We start from the raw sequence: 18,551 nt of genomic DNA, 5'->3' as shown, positions 1-18,551 counted from the left end.
AGCCACCCAAGAGTCTACATACAAGGCCATCTTGGTCTGACGCAAGGCAGAGGCTGTGAGGATGAATTTACGGGAATCAGAAGATACTAGAGATCAGCCTTGGCCACTGGTTGAACACAGGAATAAAAAAAGGGATGGAGTTAGGGTGTCATTGAAATATAAGGAAGAAAGACCCCAGGGAAATAGGCTACTGCTTTGGTTCCCAGGGGTGACCTCACCCTGCCATTCCCTAGCTCGCAATCTCCATGCAGCAGGACACACCTTTGGGGTACAGGGTGCTAATGAACTAAACCTCAACCTCCAGTGCTTCATGCTGACTCAAGCTTGCAGAATCCTGGTGAAAAAAAGATCATAAATCATAACTTACCACCTACTCTAGCATTTCTCTGCCCAGTTCTTGGATGGAGCTGAGAAAAAAAAAAATCCCTCCTGGGAGAACCAGTCATCAAGACACTGTAGAAAGCAGAGTGTCTGTCTTGCCGTTCAGTCACTAGGGATCCTGGACTCTATAATCACTCAATTCCAAGAATCTCAGCTGCAATCACTGATGGACTCAGACCCCACATCGCAGTTCGCGCTGGAAGAGAGGAGTCATGAAAAGTCTACTGTGACTTCTTGAGGGAGGTGGCACCCAGGGACATCCCTCCCCTCTCAAGACACCCAATGAGCTTAGACTAATCATGGGACACTCTTACTCTGTGCAGGCACTGTGTGCCTTTAATTCATCAGCCTAGTTCCTTCTCCAAACAGCCCCATGGTGTGCAAGTGGTCCCTCCAGGTAATTGTACTAACACTGGTCATGCATACCCTGGATGACCCAGCCGTTCGACCCCTGGGTTCATGCCCAACAGAAAGGCATGCACATGTGCACCCAAAGACGTGAGCCACAGCAGCACTGCATGCCAGGACGCTTCTAAGTGTACGGGAATGAGCAAATAGAATTACACACAGCAGTGTGGAGGAATCTCACAAACATGATACTGGGGGAAAGGAACTAAATGCAAAAGACCACCTATTGTTTCACAAATAGAAATAATGGATTAACCTGTGGAGTTAGAAGTGAGGTCAGTGGCTGTCCTGGGCGTGGAGAGCAGTGTGCCCTGCCCTGCCCTGAGAGGACACAAGGGAGCTTTCTAAGGTGCTAGTGACATTCTTGGTGTTGGTGTTATGATGTGTTCACTCTGAAAATTCAGTGTGCCATATACTTACATTTGTGTACTTTTCTGTGTGTTTGTTACATATCAGTTAAAAGTTTGAAAAAGTAAAACCCCACATGTAGGAAAATGACTCTGCACTGAAGAAAGCAAGGCACAGAGGTCACAGGCACAGAGGAACTTCCCCAAGGTCATGGCCAGCACAAGTCAGAGCCAGGACTTAAAGCCAAGCAGCCAGGCTCGGGAGTCCAGGTCCCAGTGCACTATCCCGCGCCACCTCATTGGAGAAGAGTGTGTATTAGCCCCTGTCCTGCACTGACTGTCTTGCAAATACAGTGCTCAGTACTGATGGGGGCCCAGTACGTGTGTCTAACATTAAATAACAGAAAGTCGTTTTCAGTGGTCATGTGATTTCCATGAGCACAGCATGGCCACTCTGTTAGATCTGGACCAAAGATGACTTTATAACATGGACGTCAGAAATGATTCTTTAGGCCTGGAAGCCATTTCTCACCCACCCCACCTCATCCCTCCTAAAGGCCTCAGAATGGACGAGCCCAGCCGCTGGGCTGAACACTTCTGTCGACTGTTGATGATGGACTCTCCTTCCAGGGGCCTTGGAAAACCTATTTCTTCCTGGCATTTAGAAAGATGTCTCCTGGCCTCAGGGACCAACGCACAGGTCAGGAGGCTGCTGCAAGGATTCAGAACACAGAATGTGATATGAAGCCAGTGGAGATTAAATTGGACAGTCTTTTCTCTAGAGAAGGGCTGGTACCTGACTTCAGTCCATTCACTCACACACCCGTTCATTCAATTAGCAAGTGGCTCATGCCCACTGTATACGGAGGAAAGAGACCGTTCATACCCATGACGGGCCCCCAGGGGTGTAGAGGAATAGGTCTCAAAATCAGTGAACTTAATCTCCATAAGCCTCAGAAAGCTGCAGCCGTCCCACTGCTGTGAGAGTTACTGAGGCGATGCAGGGAGAGACTGGCATAGGACAGACACTTCAGCGCTGTCAGCCGTTATTATGACCTGCAGCAGCCCGCTGCAGAAGTGTCGGCGGGTTTCAGGGGGGATTTGGAGGAGAAAGTGGTCCACTGAGTTGGTGCAGGGTGATCAGGGAAAGCTGCTTCTATGTGGCCACTTGTGGGCATTTCCAGGGCACCAAGGGCTTTCCTGCCCAAAGCCTGCTCCTGCCCCTACACCCTCCTCCTGTTTCAGGCCTCACATGTGCTCATTTCACAGAAAACAGGGCAAAGCAGGCCCAAGGGTGCAGGACCCCTCTGTGCAGACAGCGGGGGTTGCAGCCTCAGTGTGTCCTCACTGCTCACTGTCACCTAGGTCTCATCTCCTACCTCCAGCAGAGCCTTCCACTGCCACCCCCAGCTCAGCTCATGAATTACGTCTCCTTTTGTGACTAGTGTAACTTTGCGGAGTCGGACTTGAACTTCCACTGAGGGGCTGATGCTAAACCCCATCACAGCCCCTCAGAGCCTACTTCTGCCCCACTCACTCCCCTCTCGCCCCTCACAGGAGCCCAGACCTCATTTCTGAGGTTGCCCAAGGTCTGGCAACAGCTTCTCAGAGGCTTCCTGTGACCCAGCAAGGCTTTGTGCAGGGACACAGCCCGGAGCATAAGCTACGCCTCTGGGTGCCCATCTCCCTTCTCCCCAATCCCAGGGAGAGACAAATCGTGCCTGCCAGAAATGATAGGACTGTCAAGAGTACCAACAGCCACACACAGTGCAATCTCTAAGTCACAGTTCCGTTTGTTCCATACAGTGAAAAAATTTCCACCAAGATGGGGAAATACAAATGAAGAAGCCACTTGGATGGTACTTGAAGACAATGCCTAAAGAGGGGTCCTGGCTTTTCTCCCCGGCCGTCCCCAGTGGTGGCCTCCATCTGATTGCATCTCTCACCCTCTCGTTCTCCCTCTCAGCACACCCCCTCCTCTTGCCTCATTCCCTTCCTTCTCTCCTACCTGGGCCTTTCCCCATACCTGGCTCAGACAAGGAGAAAGAGATGGCAACCATCTGGATCTGGGGACAGGTCTGGACAGCGCCCCAGAGTCGCCCCCAGCTCAGCTCTACCCATGCAAGTGCACAGGAAACCAACCCAGGAAGGCACCTAGACCCTTGAACAATAGGATTTTCATATTTAAATTGTCCTGGATGAACACTGTTGGGGGGGGGTACTCTTCCAGAAGCCACCAAGAGAAAATTCCCACACGCTGGTGCTCATATCTGTCACAGCCCTGATCAGCCCCAGTTGTCTGCTCTCCCATTAAGCCTCTAACTATGTGAAGGCAAGGGACCATGACCCTTCACCCCTCCATCCTCCACAACAGCTTAATTTCTGCCACAGAGGAGGAAGGAGCTCCAGAAATACTTACTGAATGGCTGAACAAGTGAATAAAAGTTGGCATGAAGGCATGAATAAATGCATGTCTAGATCACAGGGGAAAATGAATGATAATACTTTTAACTGCTGCTTATTTGTATGACAGGGATACTTGCACATGGTCTCCACAAAACTCACATAGAATGGACACTTCCAACACCCCGAGGGAAGACAGTCTCTGCTCTGCGCCTCCGCCCACCCACCAGTCCTGACCTCCGGAGACCACACTCCCTTCGCTTCCACCTGTTTCTTCCGAGATGCACCTTCCTACATCTTGACTTACCTACCACTCCACTAGAGTGGAGGGGAGGACACCAGGTGACGTTTACCACAAACTCTAGTAGGAGAATGCCAGCACAGTCCCTGAAGTTCCGGGGCAAGGCCACACTATAGGCAGCAGACAATGACACACCACTCAAAGCGTGGTTCCCGGCATGATGCTGGGCCCTGGCAGAGACAGAGAATCTGCTCCTGGGGCATCCGGGGGACAGTGACTGGGCTCTGTCACACCAACTGAGTCATAAGGCGGAGCGGGGGCAGCAGCAGTCCCTAGTAAGGTCGAAGTGGTACGTCTGGAGTAGGAGACGAACCACAGGGCACGAGCAATCGGTATGAGCTGATGGTTCCAACTCCTGTCATCCACTGTATGCACTGGCTCCTTCCCTTGGTCCCACGTCCGTGGCTCCAGGATGGGCCCCTAACGACCTGCTGGTGGAGGCAGAAAAAGACTGAGAGGGAGAGCTGTTCACAGAGAGGGGGCTTGAGAGGAGGGGCCAACCAAAACTAGACCGCCGCTGCAGGTGCCTCTCTCAGGTCGTCCTGGCCCAGAACCCACCTCTCTCTGGCTCCACAGCTGTAGAGATGATAAAAAATATAAAAGGGAGGGGGTTGGAGGGAAAGGTATTTTTCTAATTGTAGTGAACTATTGTAACCATTTTCAGGATACAGTTCAGTGGCATAAAGTACCTTCACATGGTTGTGAAATCGTTACCATCCATCTCTAGAACGTTTCATCTTGCCAAAACCCTGTCCCCATCAAACACCAACTCTCCATTCCCCTCCCCCAGCACCCGACAACTACCATTCTCCTCTCTCTATGAATCTGATTACTATAGGTACCTCAGCGTACCAGAGTCATACAGTAATTTTCCTTTCGTGACAGGTCTATTTCACTTAGCATAGTCATAATGTTTTCAAGGTTCTTCCATATATCATAGTATTCCTCTTTTTTTAAGATTTTATGTATTTATTTTTAAAGACAGGAGAAGGGAAGGAGAAAGAGAGAGAGAAACATCAATGTGTGGTTGCCTCTCACACGCCCCCTACTGGAGACCTGGCCTGCAACCCAGCCATGTGCCCTGACTGGGAATCGAACCGGCGACCCTTTGGTTCACAGGCTGACAATCTACTGAGCCACACCAGCCAGGGCAATAGCCCTCTTTTTTAAGGCTGAATAATATTCCATTGTATGTATATACCACATTTTGTTTATCCATTTGTCTTTAACAGACATTTGGGTTGCTTCCACCCTCAGCTACTGTGAATAATGCTGCTATGAACGTGACGGTACAAATCTCTGCTTGAGTCCCTGTTTTCAAATCTTCTGAGCACATACCCAGAAACTTCCATACTACCTTCCTTAGTGGCTGTACCAATTTATATTCCTACCAGCAGTGCCCAAGGATTTCAATTTTTCCACATCCTCACCAACACTTGTTGTTTAACTTTTTTTGTAATAGCCATCCTAGTGTGTTTGACATGTTATCTCGCCGTGGCTTTGATTTGCATTTCCCTAATGATTAGTGATGTGGAGAGTCTTTTTATGTGCTTATTGGCTAAATATCCTTCAAAGAATCCTTTATCAGAAAGGCACAAGTTCACCAAATAATGAGCAAATAGCCCCATTTCCACTGGGGAGTGCTTATGCAGGCAGACACAATGCACTCACTTGGGAACATAAACAAGGATGTACTCCATTAATTATTCATTATATTACCAAAAATAAAAGTTCTCATTCTGTCCTGGGAGGACTTGGCTGGTGAACGCTGGTTCGGTTGTACAGTTAACATGAGAAAACTTCAGCTCTGCGGGAATAACCTGACCCCTTTTGCTGAACCATCCAGAAACTAGGAATCTTTCAAATGTTAGAACTCTTGCCAGGGCCCTTGAAGGGGCGACATTCCTTGCAAACTGTCACACTACTCATTCAGCATGTGTCTGTGCCTCAGTGGATCAATTTAAGTTGCTCTTTTACACAGTAAAGAGGCAAAGTGCTTTTACTTCACCGTGAACATGTGATTAATCGCCCTATGGCACAGGTACGTCATGTTGTTCATTCTTACAACAGATTCTACTGTCTCTACGCTGTCACATGACCCATCAGCTCAACATTCCATTCCCGGCCGCACCAGAGTGGATTGTTACAAAAGTTTATTTTATATATTGCTCCGTATTCTGGCTGCTCACTTGTTAAGTGTTCCCGATTTCCCCTCTCGTACCCCAAGGTGCACCGAATGAAAAGCACTCATTCAAAGACCAAAAATATCCAAGCACAAAATGCTTTGACCCAAGCATCCTGCATGAGTTTTTCCAAGTCCAGGGAAATAGTCTCCACGGGTTTCAGTTCGGGTAACTTCAGCTTTCAATTGTACGTGGAAACATTTCTGTGAAGGTCAACTTTGACCTTGTGGCTCAAGGTCAAGAGGGGCTGAAACTTCTGTTTCTGTTTCAGTGTGTTTGGTGTCTCCGGGGTGGTAGAGGGAAATACACTGCTATGTTGACAGCTAATAAAACAGACGGTAAGTAGCCGATGGTGGTACGAGTACAAAATCAACAAACACCTCAATGCATAAATAACTAAATACACACATATTAAGAACCAAACCACACAACACACTGTCCACATTAGCGTAACTTTACTTTTCCAGGAGCCTCTTGCTCAGGGAGGTAACAGTCACTTAAACCAGGAACTTGCTGAAAGACTCATGGACTCTGAGACAGAAAGCACCACACGAGTTTATACCCCTGACCTCCTCTTCTCAAACTCCTGGCCTTGGGATAGTAACCAGCCCTCAACTATCAAGTCACGATTCTTACCTAACTTCTCCATTGAAAGATCGATCTAAAACAGACTTGAAAGACTCAGCAAATATTCCAACTTTGCTCTTCTGCCCATGAGATACAGCCAGACTCTGCCCAGTGGGCGCTCTCATCACGACCAGCAACAGACTCAGCTGTGCTTGTCCACAGGCCATTGAGGTCAAGTTCTGGGGTGCAGCATCAGGCAACCCCCACCTACAGACACGCTGGTGCTGTTTCTAGCACTGTTCTACCGGGTATCTCAGGTCAGAGGTCCTAACCTCTCCACTCACTCACAGTAAATCTGGAGGTACTACCCCAACACATGCCCCTAGTTCATTCAGACAAAGCTAAAATGATGTGAGGCCTGAAGCAAATAATAGTAATAACAACCTCGTCAGCAACACAGGCATTTGTATCATTGAGACCAAGGACTAAACCCTTTGAGGATTCATTACATCATTAGAGAACAGACGCATGCATTCACTCTGGGTAACCAGGAAACAAAAGCCATTTCACCAGAGAAAGAGCCAAAATTGGGAAGAGGTTTGGGGAAAAGGAAGTAAAAATTTAAGAGTTATATTAGGGTGAGAAATCTAGAATATTAGAGCAAGAGTGAAAGAGGTTTTTCCTGACGGTTTTATAAACTAGCAATCATTTTTCTCTTCCCCATGGCCAACACACTGAAGCTAATGGTAAAGGCATTAATTTATCATGAGATTTTAAAGATCTCCCTTGTCAGTAATGAAATAAACACGTGATAGGGTAGCCAGACATTTATTGTTTATAGGAAGGTTATTACAATAATTAAGATTAATAGCAATTACTTGTCGTGTTTGTGGACTTTTTTTCCTAGGGAAATAACTGGAGCCACATTAAATAACTAATTAACACATCTCCACACCAGGCGCCCCCTTATTCTCCAGGGCTCCATAACCAAATAAATAAATAAATAAGCACCACACAAGACTGCCTCACATTCTGAAAGGAGACTTCCAAATTAAACCAGTTGCCGGATGGGTGACGGGGCCTGCAATGAAAATCAAGGCTTTCTCCTAGTCACGTTTTTCTGGACCTCATTTTGCCCCCTGACAGCTGATGAAATGTGGATCCTGGATCTTACCGCCTTTTTGTGAGTTTCTGTGTCAGTACATAAATAAATAGATGTCTTGCATGCTATATATTTTATATAATAACTTGAATAATTTTATCGTCATGCATAATGGGATTTTTTCCTCTCCAGTCACAGCACTATAAGAGAAACCTTGAAGCCTTAAGTAGTAAAGCCTTAAAGCTATTTTCATTGAACGTTTTCCAGAGCGGCATGAAAATGGATAGGAATGTTTCCCCATATTAGAATGCTCTTTTTTAAAGGCGGGGGGGGAGGTTGTCATTGACATAGTTCAATACTGGGGGAAGGGGGAGGGTCAAGGAAATCGCTTTGCCTCCCCCAGAAACACAGCCAGTACCCGCCAGGCAACACATGAGGTCAGGTACAGTGTCTTTATGAAGGACACAAAGAAGAGGGCAGGGCCGCGCATGAGCTGGTCACCTGCCTAGGGCCTGTCACCGAACAGAGCAAAACGTGTTGGTAAGTGAGGAAGGACTTGGCAGAGACGGGGAGAGGAGGCACCTGCTCCCTCCCAAATTCACTTTCTTCACAACTGCAGCCCCGCAGCTGCGTGAGGATCGTGGGCCAGAGGGGCAAACCCTGGCCGAGGGCTGGACCGTATCTGAAGGACAGAGACAAACGGGAGGTGAAGATGGCTGTTGTCCAGGGCAGGCTTTGTCCATCCCCACCTGGCCACTAAACTCTCCACAAGGCACCTTTTTACTCTCCCTCCTTCTCACACACCAACCTACACACCTGCACAAACACACACCAACACACATGCACTAGCACATACGCGTGTACACACACGCACAGTCACACTGCAAAATTGTGTAGACTTCCATTTCTGCCTGAACCCTCATTTCCAAGCTGGTAAATTTTATTTGCTCCACAATAAGTGTGTGTCTGTGAAGACTGAGGGAAGAAGATGGGAAGAAAATAAAAGTGTCTTCTGAGCCTGCACTGAGGGCAGCCCGTGGTGGGGCTCGAGCTGAGAGAAGATGGCAGAGACACAGCCCTGGTCTTCAAACACCCCACAGTGCTCCTGCTGTGGGGAAATCACCTTCCTCGTAAAACAACACCTCGCTCTGTGCTCCGAGAAGGGTCTTGGGAAGGGGCTGGTATGCGAGGCCTGGATCCCCCCACTCGGCCTTCTTCCGGGACCCCTCACTCTAGACACACACCACAGGGCCCCGGAAGCTCCTAGGGACCCAGGGCACCAACCACTGTCCTTGGCTTCTGTCAGCCCTGCTGAAATAGATTGAGTTCACAAAGTCTCGATCTATGCTGACGGAACAAAGAGAGGCAAATACGAAGGGAGAGAACAAGAAGTCTAATACCTTGAGGTTCACACCCCCCCAGGAATTAGACCCACCTTAATTTCCTCCCACCCCAGGGCGTAGAAACTCTGAGCCGCACCAGCCCTCCACCCTCAGGCCCACACACCTGAACACAAGGGCCTCACCTTGGTCCCTCACTTCCCAGCTCTAGACCTGCCCTCTCCTGGCAAAAACCGTCTTTGCTTCTCCCCCCCAAGACTACAGCACCATCACTCTGTGCGCCACCTAAGGGTCTCAGTCTGAGGATCTCACCTCATAGAATCATGTTGGGCAGGAGGCCTGACCTCCACCCCGTTCATTCAGAGTGTGACCTGGTTCCCTGAAAGGCCACACTGTCATGAAGCCTTAACCAACAGCTACCCTGCAGGAATGAGATGGGCAGAAAGGCCAAGTTCACTTTTAGGCACATACCCCACAGCTGAAACGAAGCAAGGGGAAGGTCATGAAGATTACAGGGAGGAGCCGCTTCTTGTGGGAGCTGACATTTGCACCTGTTTGGGGCCAACAAGGATGTCTGCAGGCCAAGATACAGGGGAAGGATGGTGGCATGTGAGGAGGAGAGGAAGGGCATGAACAGCAAAATGGTGGTAGAAATGCAAGAACTGTCAACAAGATTCAGGATCCAAAAAAAAAATAGGGGGAACTTCAAGCATCCTGGGTATAACATGAGAGGAGCAAAGACGAGGTGTCTTCTCAAAGTAAGGACAGCCCAGAGTAGGGCTGTCCTAAAATTAGGTACTGAGCCCTCCGGGGCAGTCCACCGAGAGGTGTGGGTGCTGCACCCTGTCAGCGAGGATGCTTGGGGCAGGCCGGGAGGAGACACAGTCGGGCACCGAGAACTGGTGCTCAGAGCAGCATCTGGGCAGGAGATGGGGCACTACATGTCAGTGGCACAGAGACAGTCGTGCTGCCAGACAGAGGGGGTGAGGTTGCCAGGAAGAGTGCACACAGTAGGAACACAGGAAGGGCTCAAGGCCAGGCTGTCACCTGGACACGGTCAGTTCCAGTGTCAGCCTCTGATCCGTACTCCAACCTAATATCACTTAAACCCTCAGAACGTACCACTGTGACCACGACATCTACGCACTCACAATCCCTCAAAAGCTCCTGCACCATCTGACACAGGCATTACGGTTCTCCATGAACTGGCTCTTGCAAAACTCTCCACCCTCACCCCATAACTGCCCCCACAGAGCTATCCTATCTGGCTCTAGTTAAATGAGCATTCCCCTACCTCCTCCTCACCACTCTTCCATTCGTGCTGCTCCACCTTCTGGAATGCCTCTGCTGCCTTCACGGTCGTGCCCACTAGAGAAGGTAGCGATGGTGCTTCCTAAGTCTTCCTACAATGCCAACAACTGTAAGTCACCCAGAAGCCAACAAGCGCGCACATTAAACCATGCTGAGGACAGGCATCGCCAGATGGCCCGGCCTTTCCTCCCATCTTCTTGGATAGATATTGGCCACCTGATGGTCAACAGCAACAGGGCTCAATGCACCCACCCAGAAACACAGAAATGTGTGGGCAAGAACTCCTGCCCACCACCACAGGAATCTGTGCTCCCTACGGCCGAGAACAATGGTCCCCCAGCAGCTGGGACCAGTCCTGTTGGCTTCTCTCTGGCTCTTCACTGTTACTCTCTCTGGGTAGAAAAAACAATTTGGGTATTTTCAGTAGCTGGCTCCTGGGTCCTGCGCTATCGCCTGGAGAAACCTGCACAGTCCTCCCGAGCGCTTGGAGATCTCCCGAGGCAAGGCCCCGAATCAGAATGAATAAAGAGCAAGTACAACTGTGTTTCTCTGGACTCTGACACAGCCGGGGAATCATCAAACACACACGAGCGCAGGGGGAGAGGTCACTGCGGATACTCCAGCGCTAACATTCAAACGTTAATAACTTCACCACGCAGATTAGTTTTAAATGTCAGCCCACGTTGCTGTGTAAAGCTAAGGGGCTCTGGAAAAACGTGTTTTTTCAGGCTTGCTGACAACACCAGCGCCTTCCGTGTGCAATCCCTGCGGGGGCAGGTGGGATCAGAGGAGACGGGAGGTTTCTTTAACAGTCGCTGCCCCTGCTGTGCAAACACAACGAATACACGGCCTCTGAGTGTGTCGATCGCCTCGCTTCTCCACCAGGAAAATGATCAAACCAGCAGTAATGAGATTTCACGTGGAACCACAGGGCTGCGTGAGGGCTGAGCCCTCACCCGGGATGCCAGGTTCTGAGCCCAAACAACAATGTGGGACTTGGTTAAGAGCCTCTGGAACATGGCACTTGTAATGAAAACAGTGGCAATGCACGGCTGCTGAGCCAGACCCCTGGCAGGAGCCCGGGCGAGAGGCAGCGGGCAGAGTTCTGCTCAGCCCAGAGCGGACAATCAGGGGTCAGCTCCAGCCCCGGAAAAGGCCTGCGAGGCAAAGGGACGCGAGGCAAAGGCTGCAGGAGGAGCCTGGAAAAAGAAGCAGATGCTGCACAGAAAACCCGCCCAGGGCTGCCAGGACTGCAATGAAAAATTCACATATTTTGGACTGAAATTCTCATAATTTCAGAGAACTTGGGCAAAACCCTCCTCCCACCAATATTAGCAATGCAAAACCAGCAGTCAAGACAGACCCAAATTATCATTCATTTTGCAAAAAGGATGAAAATTGTATAGCGCGGAGTCCAAAATTCTTCAGTGAAAACAATCATTAGTGTGCACCTGGCAGCCTCGGTCCTGCCCCCCGGGATCTGAGGGACTGGGACAAAGCACCTGTCCTCTCCCCCGCAGGGCCCTGGGTTACCACATTGGCTACCTAGTCACCAGGGGCTTAGGGGATTCTCTTTCAGCCTGAGAGGCCACCCTTATCAGATAAACGTGCACACTGAGTTCAACAGGCACTAATACAATAGCGGGATAAAGTGAAAGGTCAAACAGCTTGCCAGAAATCTCAGCACAAACACGGTCCCAGGCCTGGTGCACCTGGATTGGACTTCTGCTGTTTAAGCCACAAAGTGGGGTGGGGAAAGGGGAAAAAAGAGGGGACGGAAAATGGGAGACTCCCCAAATCCAAAGTAAATCAACGTCTTCCATGAGCGGGGCCAACCACGTGACAGGCGATAATTCTCCGGCTAAAGTCTTTGAGGGCCTTCCTCCGAAACTGAATCTCAAACTGACCTTCCCGCCTCCTCCCCCTTCTCATTCTCTCTGCTCCAGCCTCCTTCCCCGCTGCCTCCAGAGTGACCTCCACAGACACCCACCTCGGTGCCGAGTGGCCACACCGCAGACAGGGTCAGTCTCCAGCTCCAGCAAGGCTCTGGGGGCTGCACCATGGGGACCTCACTCTCTGGACGGGCTAGGGCACAAAGGCAGGATGAGGGGGCACCAGTCCAATCAAATAATCAAAATATGTTCCTACATATAAACATTACATGTATTGAGGGACTATAGATACAAATACAATATAAATGTAAGTGGATTCTGAATTCCAGCGGCCCTTGTAAGGGCTAGCTGGGGTCTCTTAGCTACAAGTGGGCTGGGAAGGACCTTTGAAGCAGTTGTGGACCAGACTCAGAGACCAGGAGCTGCCGAGATGGCACCAAGACTGGCAGTGAGCACTGTCTCTCTGGCCAGGTTAGCCAGGCTCCCCGAGAGAGGCTGAAGAGGTGGAAGAATGGAGGCCTTCAGAGAGGCGGCTCTGAGCTCACACACCTGAGGTGCAAACCAGCCTGTTTTCCCAGCAGTTAGAACCCGGCTAAGTCGCTTAATCTCCCTGAACCTCCGTTTCCTCACCCTGTTTTAATAACAGTACCCCCTTCACAGGTTTCTTGGAGAGATTTCAGGGAGATAATTCATATAATGCAATTATCCCCCTGCCCCATGATTCAATAATGTTCTTCATTGTTTTTAGAATAAGGAGACCAAGACCAAAGCGGAGGCGCCATGATGAGATGGGAGCTGGTGGCAAAGCAAGAGTCACAGGTCTGGTCTCCAGATTCCCACCCCAGCTCCTCCCCAGGTCGGGCTCCTTTGCTGCAGAGTCTGTGGCAGAAACATTACATCAGGAGCCAGAAGACAATAAACCTAATTGGGCCATTAGGACCAGTCACTTCCCCCTACATCGAGCCTTTGGGGGATGTTATGGGCGATCAATATAATAAATAATGTTGTATAGTCTGGAGCACCTCTCAAGAGGCCTCTTGGAAACCAAGAGGAGAAAGGGATTGAGATCACACAAGAGACTCAGAGAGAAAGCAAGATCTTCAAGCATGACTGTGTTTCCACCTCACCTACATTGCTTCGCTCTGTGCCAACAGGGTGGGAGGAGGGGAGGCGTGTGTGCCAAAGATGGACTTGGGGCTTCAGGCTGTGCAGTTCCAGTTTTTGTCACCCCTGGCACACCTTCGAGCCACACCGCACACAGGCCTGGGTCACGGGCAACAGTGCTGAGGCTTTGCTGACCCCTGCTGTGCCCTGTCTATGCAGAACCTTAAATGCCTGAGAAAACCTCATGGAGACCCAGCACACCTTCAGCGGCAGCCTCCACCCCAAGGACATGCACGGGCTCACCGACACTCAGAATCACGCAGAAACATCTGTCGTGGATAGTGCTGCTCTGGTTCCCTAGCATAACTCTGGGTTCAAAGGGCAGAATTGGGGTTTACAGAACCAGTCTGCAGGGAGAAAGGTGTCCTGTGGGAATCCCCAGGAAATCAAGGAGCCAGCCAAAGTCCCAGAAAACCAGAAGCCTCCATCTGCAGGTCTCCCAGGATTTTACTGCAAGCCATGGCCATGACCTCAGGGGCAGTGGAGCTTCTAAGAACTGGGACCACAGATGCCCGGGGTCACCCCAGTGGGTGTGCAGTCCAGACGGTAGTGGAAGTGAAACGGTTGAACCAGAAATGTTTGAGCATTTCATGCTGATGAAGATACTTAGTGGGGGACGTGAGAATTGCTACAACGACCGTGTCTGCCAATGGAGGGATATACTGTGAGCTTGAACTTTAATCAATAGCTTACTCGAGCAGAGAGATTCACGCAGTAAACACAGGGCCTTGGGTGTGATGTGTTGCGATACCGAGCCAACAGAGAAGCCACGTGCAAAGGGGACTCAATGAGGTACAGCTCCCCAGCAACGTAAGGACAAAGATGCAGCCTGTGAAGGACCTCTGAGCAAGTGAAGGAGCAGGACCAGAACATTTTCTCCCGGCTGAAACTCTCACACTCAGAGCTGATTGGCTGAGAACAGCACAAGGCCCCCACGAGCGATGAAAAATCTGAACTGGACCAGACCAGAAATTAAGAGGAATTAGAAATTAGTAACAGAAGCCAGGATGTCACTGTTTGTTGTAGAAAAGATGCTTAAACTCCCTGTCTGGTAACCATTTCTAGATCTTTCTCATCATCTCTACTGTTGTCCTCACAAAGTAGTGCCCCACACACTGCTGTTGACAAACATGTGACCCGGGTGAGCCCTGACATCACTTCAGGGAACCAGGCAAAGCCACTTGAGCACGGTGGCTTTCTGCCTGAGAGCCCTTCGCCCCCTACTCACCAGGAGCCCATTCACACGTGTGGGAGCGGCCTGGGTGGGGATGGCAGCCTCAGGCACAAACCCTGCCAGTGTCTCGCCCTGGCCCCCTGCCCCTGCATTGGGCGCCCACCGCCCATGACCACAGGCCCCTGAAATCTCCACACCATACGTGTCAGGGAAAACAGGGCGGCCTCCCAGGGAGCAGGCGGAGCCAGGGAGCCAGGGTCAGGCGGCAGACCTTAAATCACCTGGTCCTTCGTTATTCCCCAGAATATAAAAAGGACCCATCCTTCTGAAATACCCGAGAGCATCAGGCAGGGAAGCCCTAGGGCAGCTTGGTTTCTGCACCTGAGCCTGTCTCGGTGCCTCTGTGTGTCTGCATCTGAGGTTCTGTTTGTGATGTTCCGTGTGACTGAGTGGGACCCATCTGTGCACCCTACTTATGCCTCTCAGCTTTGCATGTCTGGGTCCCAACCTACACCTCAGGGCTAGCACTGTCCAGGACTGGCCATGTCTGATCCCTACTATGACTTCTCATGTCCACAGCTATGTCTGTCCCTGGAATGAGGACTGTTTAATGATACCTATGATCATTTCTGACTGTATTATCTTGGTGACTGTTTCCTGCCATTGCACTGAGACCCAACTGTGGGGGTGACATTCAGAGCATTGAACATTGGTTCAGCACCGACCCACGAGCACAGACGCCCACCAGGAATGAGCGCTGGGGCAACACTGAGGCACGCTGGCTGGCCCGTACTGTTTCTAGAGCAGTCTCAATTCAGTGACATACAATCATGAAGTCACCTTACTTTTCCCACTGCTGCCTTCAACATGCTCTGCCCAAACCAGCAATACCTCAAGCAGGATTCATTCAGCCACCAGTCACTCTGTACTATTGGAAGTTGAGCCCTTCAACCCTGAGCAGACAGGCTGCCTGTCCTGTGAGCGGACACAGCCTCTCCTTTGGGCTTCCTCTCATCTCTCTTCTAGAAATAGAAGTCAGGGAGGGGAATGGGAGAGAGGCGTGGTGACCTCTCTCATGACTGGCTGGTCACCTGTGGCAGTGGGGAGCTGTCCCTGACGTAGCTCTGGCTCTCTCTGGCTCCTTAGCCATTGGTGTTGCTGTGACATGTGTCAAGTAGATGGTACACGCAGCTTTCTTAGTGGCTTTCTTGGGGCTGTGGCCAGTGTCCCCACGCCTCACCCCATCACCAAGGACAGCTCCCTGCGTCCCCAGCAGCCGTCCCCAGGCCACCCACTGTTCACATCCACTTTCTTCACAGTATTCCCTCTGGTCCCTCTTTAAACCCTGACTCCAGAAATCTCCAGGGGACAAGCAGTCACCAGCCCCTACGGTCAGGTAGACTCTGAAACTCCAAGGGTCATGGGTCAAGTTCTCCCAAGACCTTACTCCCTCTGCCACCCTAAGGACTGAGGACAAGCCACCCTCCAGAGACCTTTCCCACAAGGCTTTGGGGGAGGACAAGGAACGCTGAGCACAAAGCTTGCACAGCTGTCAGCTTGAACAAGGACCACTTACTGCACTGTCTTCTTTCATAGAAATGGAATGGGAGGCAGGTCAGGGAGAGCGCTGAGTACAGAGACGAGGGTGCGCAGAGATGCCCAATCCCCACTGTTGAAAAAAGCCACCTCTAGAACATGGGGAACTCGGCCCCGACTCCCAGCTTCGGAGTGAGCTGACATGCAGGGACAGCTGGGAAACCCCATTCCACACCCAGTTCCTAGCAACTGCCTTTGTCTGTCCCTCAGCCCGCACCCTGCTTGTCATCATATCTCTTGCCTGATGCTGGTTCCAGGCTGTCTCCGGAATCATGCGTCAGAATTCTGTCTCAGTCTTCACATCACATATTAATGACTCTGTGTGTGTGTGTGTGTGTGTGTGTGTGTCATCTGGGCAATAGGGGACTATTCTGAAAGAAACACCTCCTCCTTCTCATCTCAGGGGTGATCAGATGACCTGCACTGGGCAGTAACAATAGCTTCCCACATCCCAGCCACATCGTGGACTCACGCACGGGCACGTGTCCCCAGCAGGACCCGGCAGAGGCCTTCTCTGATGGTTCCTCTACGTGGGTCTGGTGGAGAAGACCCATCTTCTCTCCACGCCTGTGAGGATCTTAACCCGGAGCCACTTGTCTCCTTGGTTCTGCCTCATGGGAACAGCTGGCTAGAGAGAACGAAGCTCTCACACAGAAAGAAGCAGAAAAGGAAGAGAGGGGATGAAGGGGGGGAGGTCTGAGGCTGCTCAACACCAGCCCCCTCTGTGACTTCATTCATTATATCCTCTTTTACTTAAGCAATGGACCTGGGGTTCCATCACATACAACCAAGAACCCTGATAAACGGTCTCACCTGCCTAATCCAATCTTATCTCCAGCTACCCCCTACCTACACACTTTATACCTCTTAAGCCAATCTCAAATCAGTTCAACTGAGCAAGCATTTACAAGCATCAGATTCACAAAGGACTTTAAGTACAGGGAGGAAGGAAAAAGAAACTCCTCACAAAGGGCATTTGATGAGAGCCTTGGAGAAAGGATGAGACCTTCTGGAAGACTGAGGCGAGGGAGAGGGCTCTCCAGGCGGAGGAACAGCATGAGTGACAGCACAAAACAGGACAGTTGTACCTGGAGAGTCCAGCTCGGTTGATGACTGTAGCAGTGACAGGCAGGAGGGGACAAAGCTGCTGTACAGGAGACCTGGTCCGCCCCATGCGAATGAGTGCACTCAACTCTGGAGATTACGGGGAGTCGGTGAAAGGTTAAGCGAAGCCCCACCCCCCATCTCTAATTGCATGGACCAAAGACAAAGCTTTGGAAAAATCATCTCAGTAGGTAGACTCCCTCTCCTTGTTCACTGCTCTCCTTTTTTCTATGAACAGGGAAGATGGGCCTTCCCTTCCTCTGGTTTACAAAGATTTTATGCCTAAAGGAATGATAAACAATTAAATGCCACTCCATTTGTACTGTATTGTTGTTCATTGAAGATGCACACACTGCAACCCCCCAGGGTGGCCCTGGGAGAAGCTGGTGGGTGGCGGGGGACAGGCGCTGGTGCCTCCCAGGTCCGCTCTCAGCGCTACCTTTGAGCTGGGCATCTGGTAGACTGCCGTAAGCACGCCTCTTGCCTGTCTTCGCTTTTTCCCACCACGCAAACCGAGGGGATAATGTCATCTTATTCCTCAACACACATTTCTCTTTGCCCCTGTCAAAGCCAGGTGGTGAAAGGAGCACATTTATCATTCAAAAAAGGGGGGAAAGATACACTTAGGTCTCTCAAGTGTATCTTGATGAGAGTGGCCCTAGTGGCCTGAGAGGGGTGATTAGGGCCCAGGTACCAGGGTGACCTGCGGGGCATGAGATGCAACGCCTTCCAGAGACACCACGTTAAAATCTGATGGCCGATGGCTGGACTGATCACACTGCCCGTCCCTTACTACCCACAGCCGACAGGAACAGAGCTGGAGCTGAACAGAGCAAAGCCAATGTCCTCTCCCTGGAACCTAGGACCCGTGCATGTTCGTCCCGCTTGGTGGGACTTCCCTCCTGTCCTTGTGGCCTTCACATTTTACTCTGAAGTTCTTTCTGCCACTGTCTGCTAAGGGTATCAGGCCACCCTCACTGTCTACTCAGAAAGTCTTTGCTGAATGAGTTAGTCACACCCACAGGCGGGACTAACGCCCATGAAGTCCCAGCAGAGTGAAGCACAGTATTAGGCAGGGTGCCCTGACCAGTGCCACAAGCAACCCCAAACCCCAGGGGCTCGTCACAGCAATAGGCACCCGTTTCTCAGGGAGCCCTCCTGCAGAGCACACTGCTCTCCCAGGTGGCTCTCCTCCAGCGGCAGCTCAGAGTCCCAGCGCCCTTCCTTCTGGTAGCCTCTCCTATTCCCTGCCAGCTCCTTGAAGTGGTCTCCACGCGG

The sequence above is a fragment of the Sturnira hondurensis genome, unplaced genomic scaffold (assembly GCF_014824575.4).
Source record: "Sturnira hondurensis isolate 20B ecotype Veracruz unplaced genomic scaffold, ASM1482457v3 Scaffold0022319, whole genome shotgun sequence".
NCBI lineage: Eukaryota > Metazoa > Chordata > Mammalia > Chiroptera > Phyllostomidae > Sturnira > Sturnira hondurensis.
The sequence above is the reverse complement of the archived record's forward strand: the minus strand, read 5'-3'. Positions refer to the sequence as shown.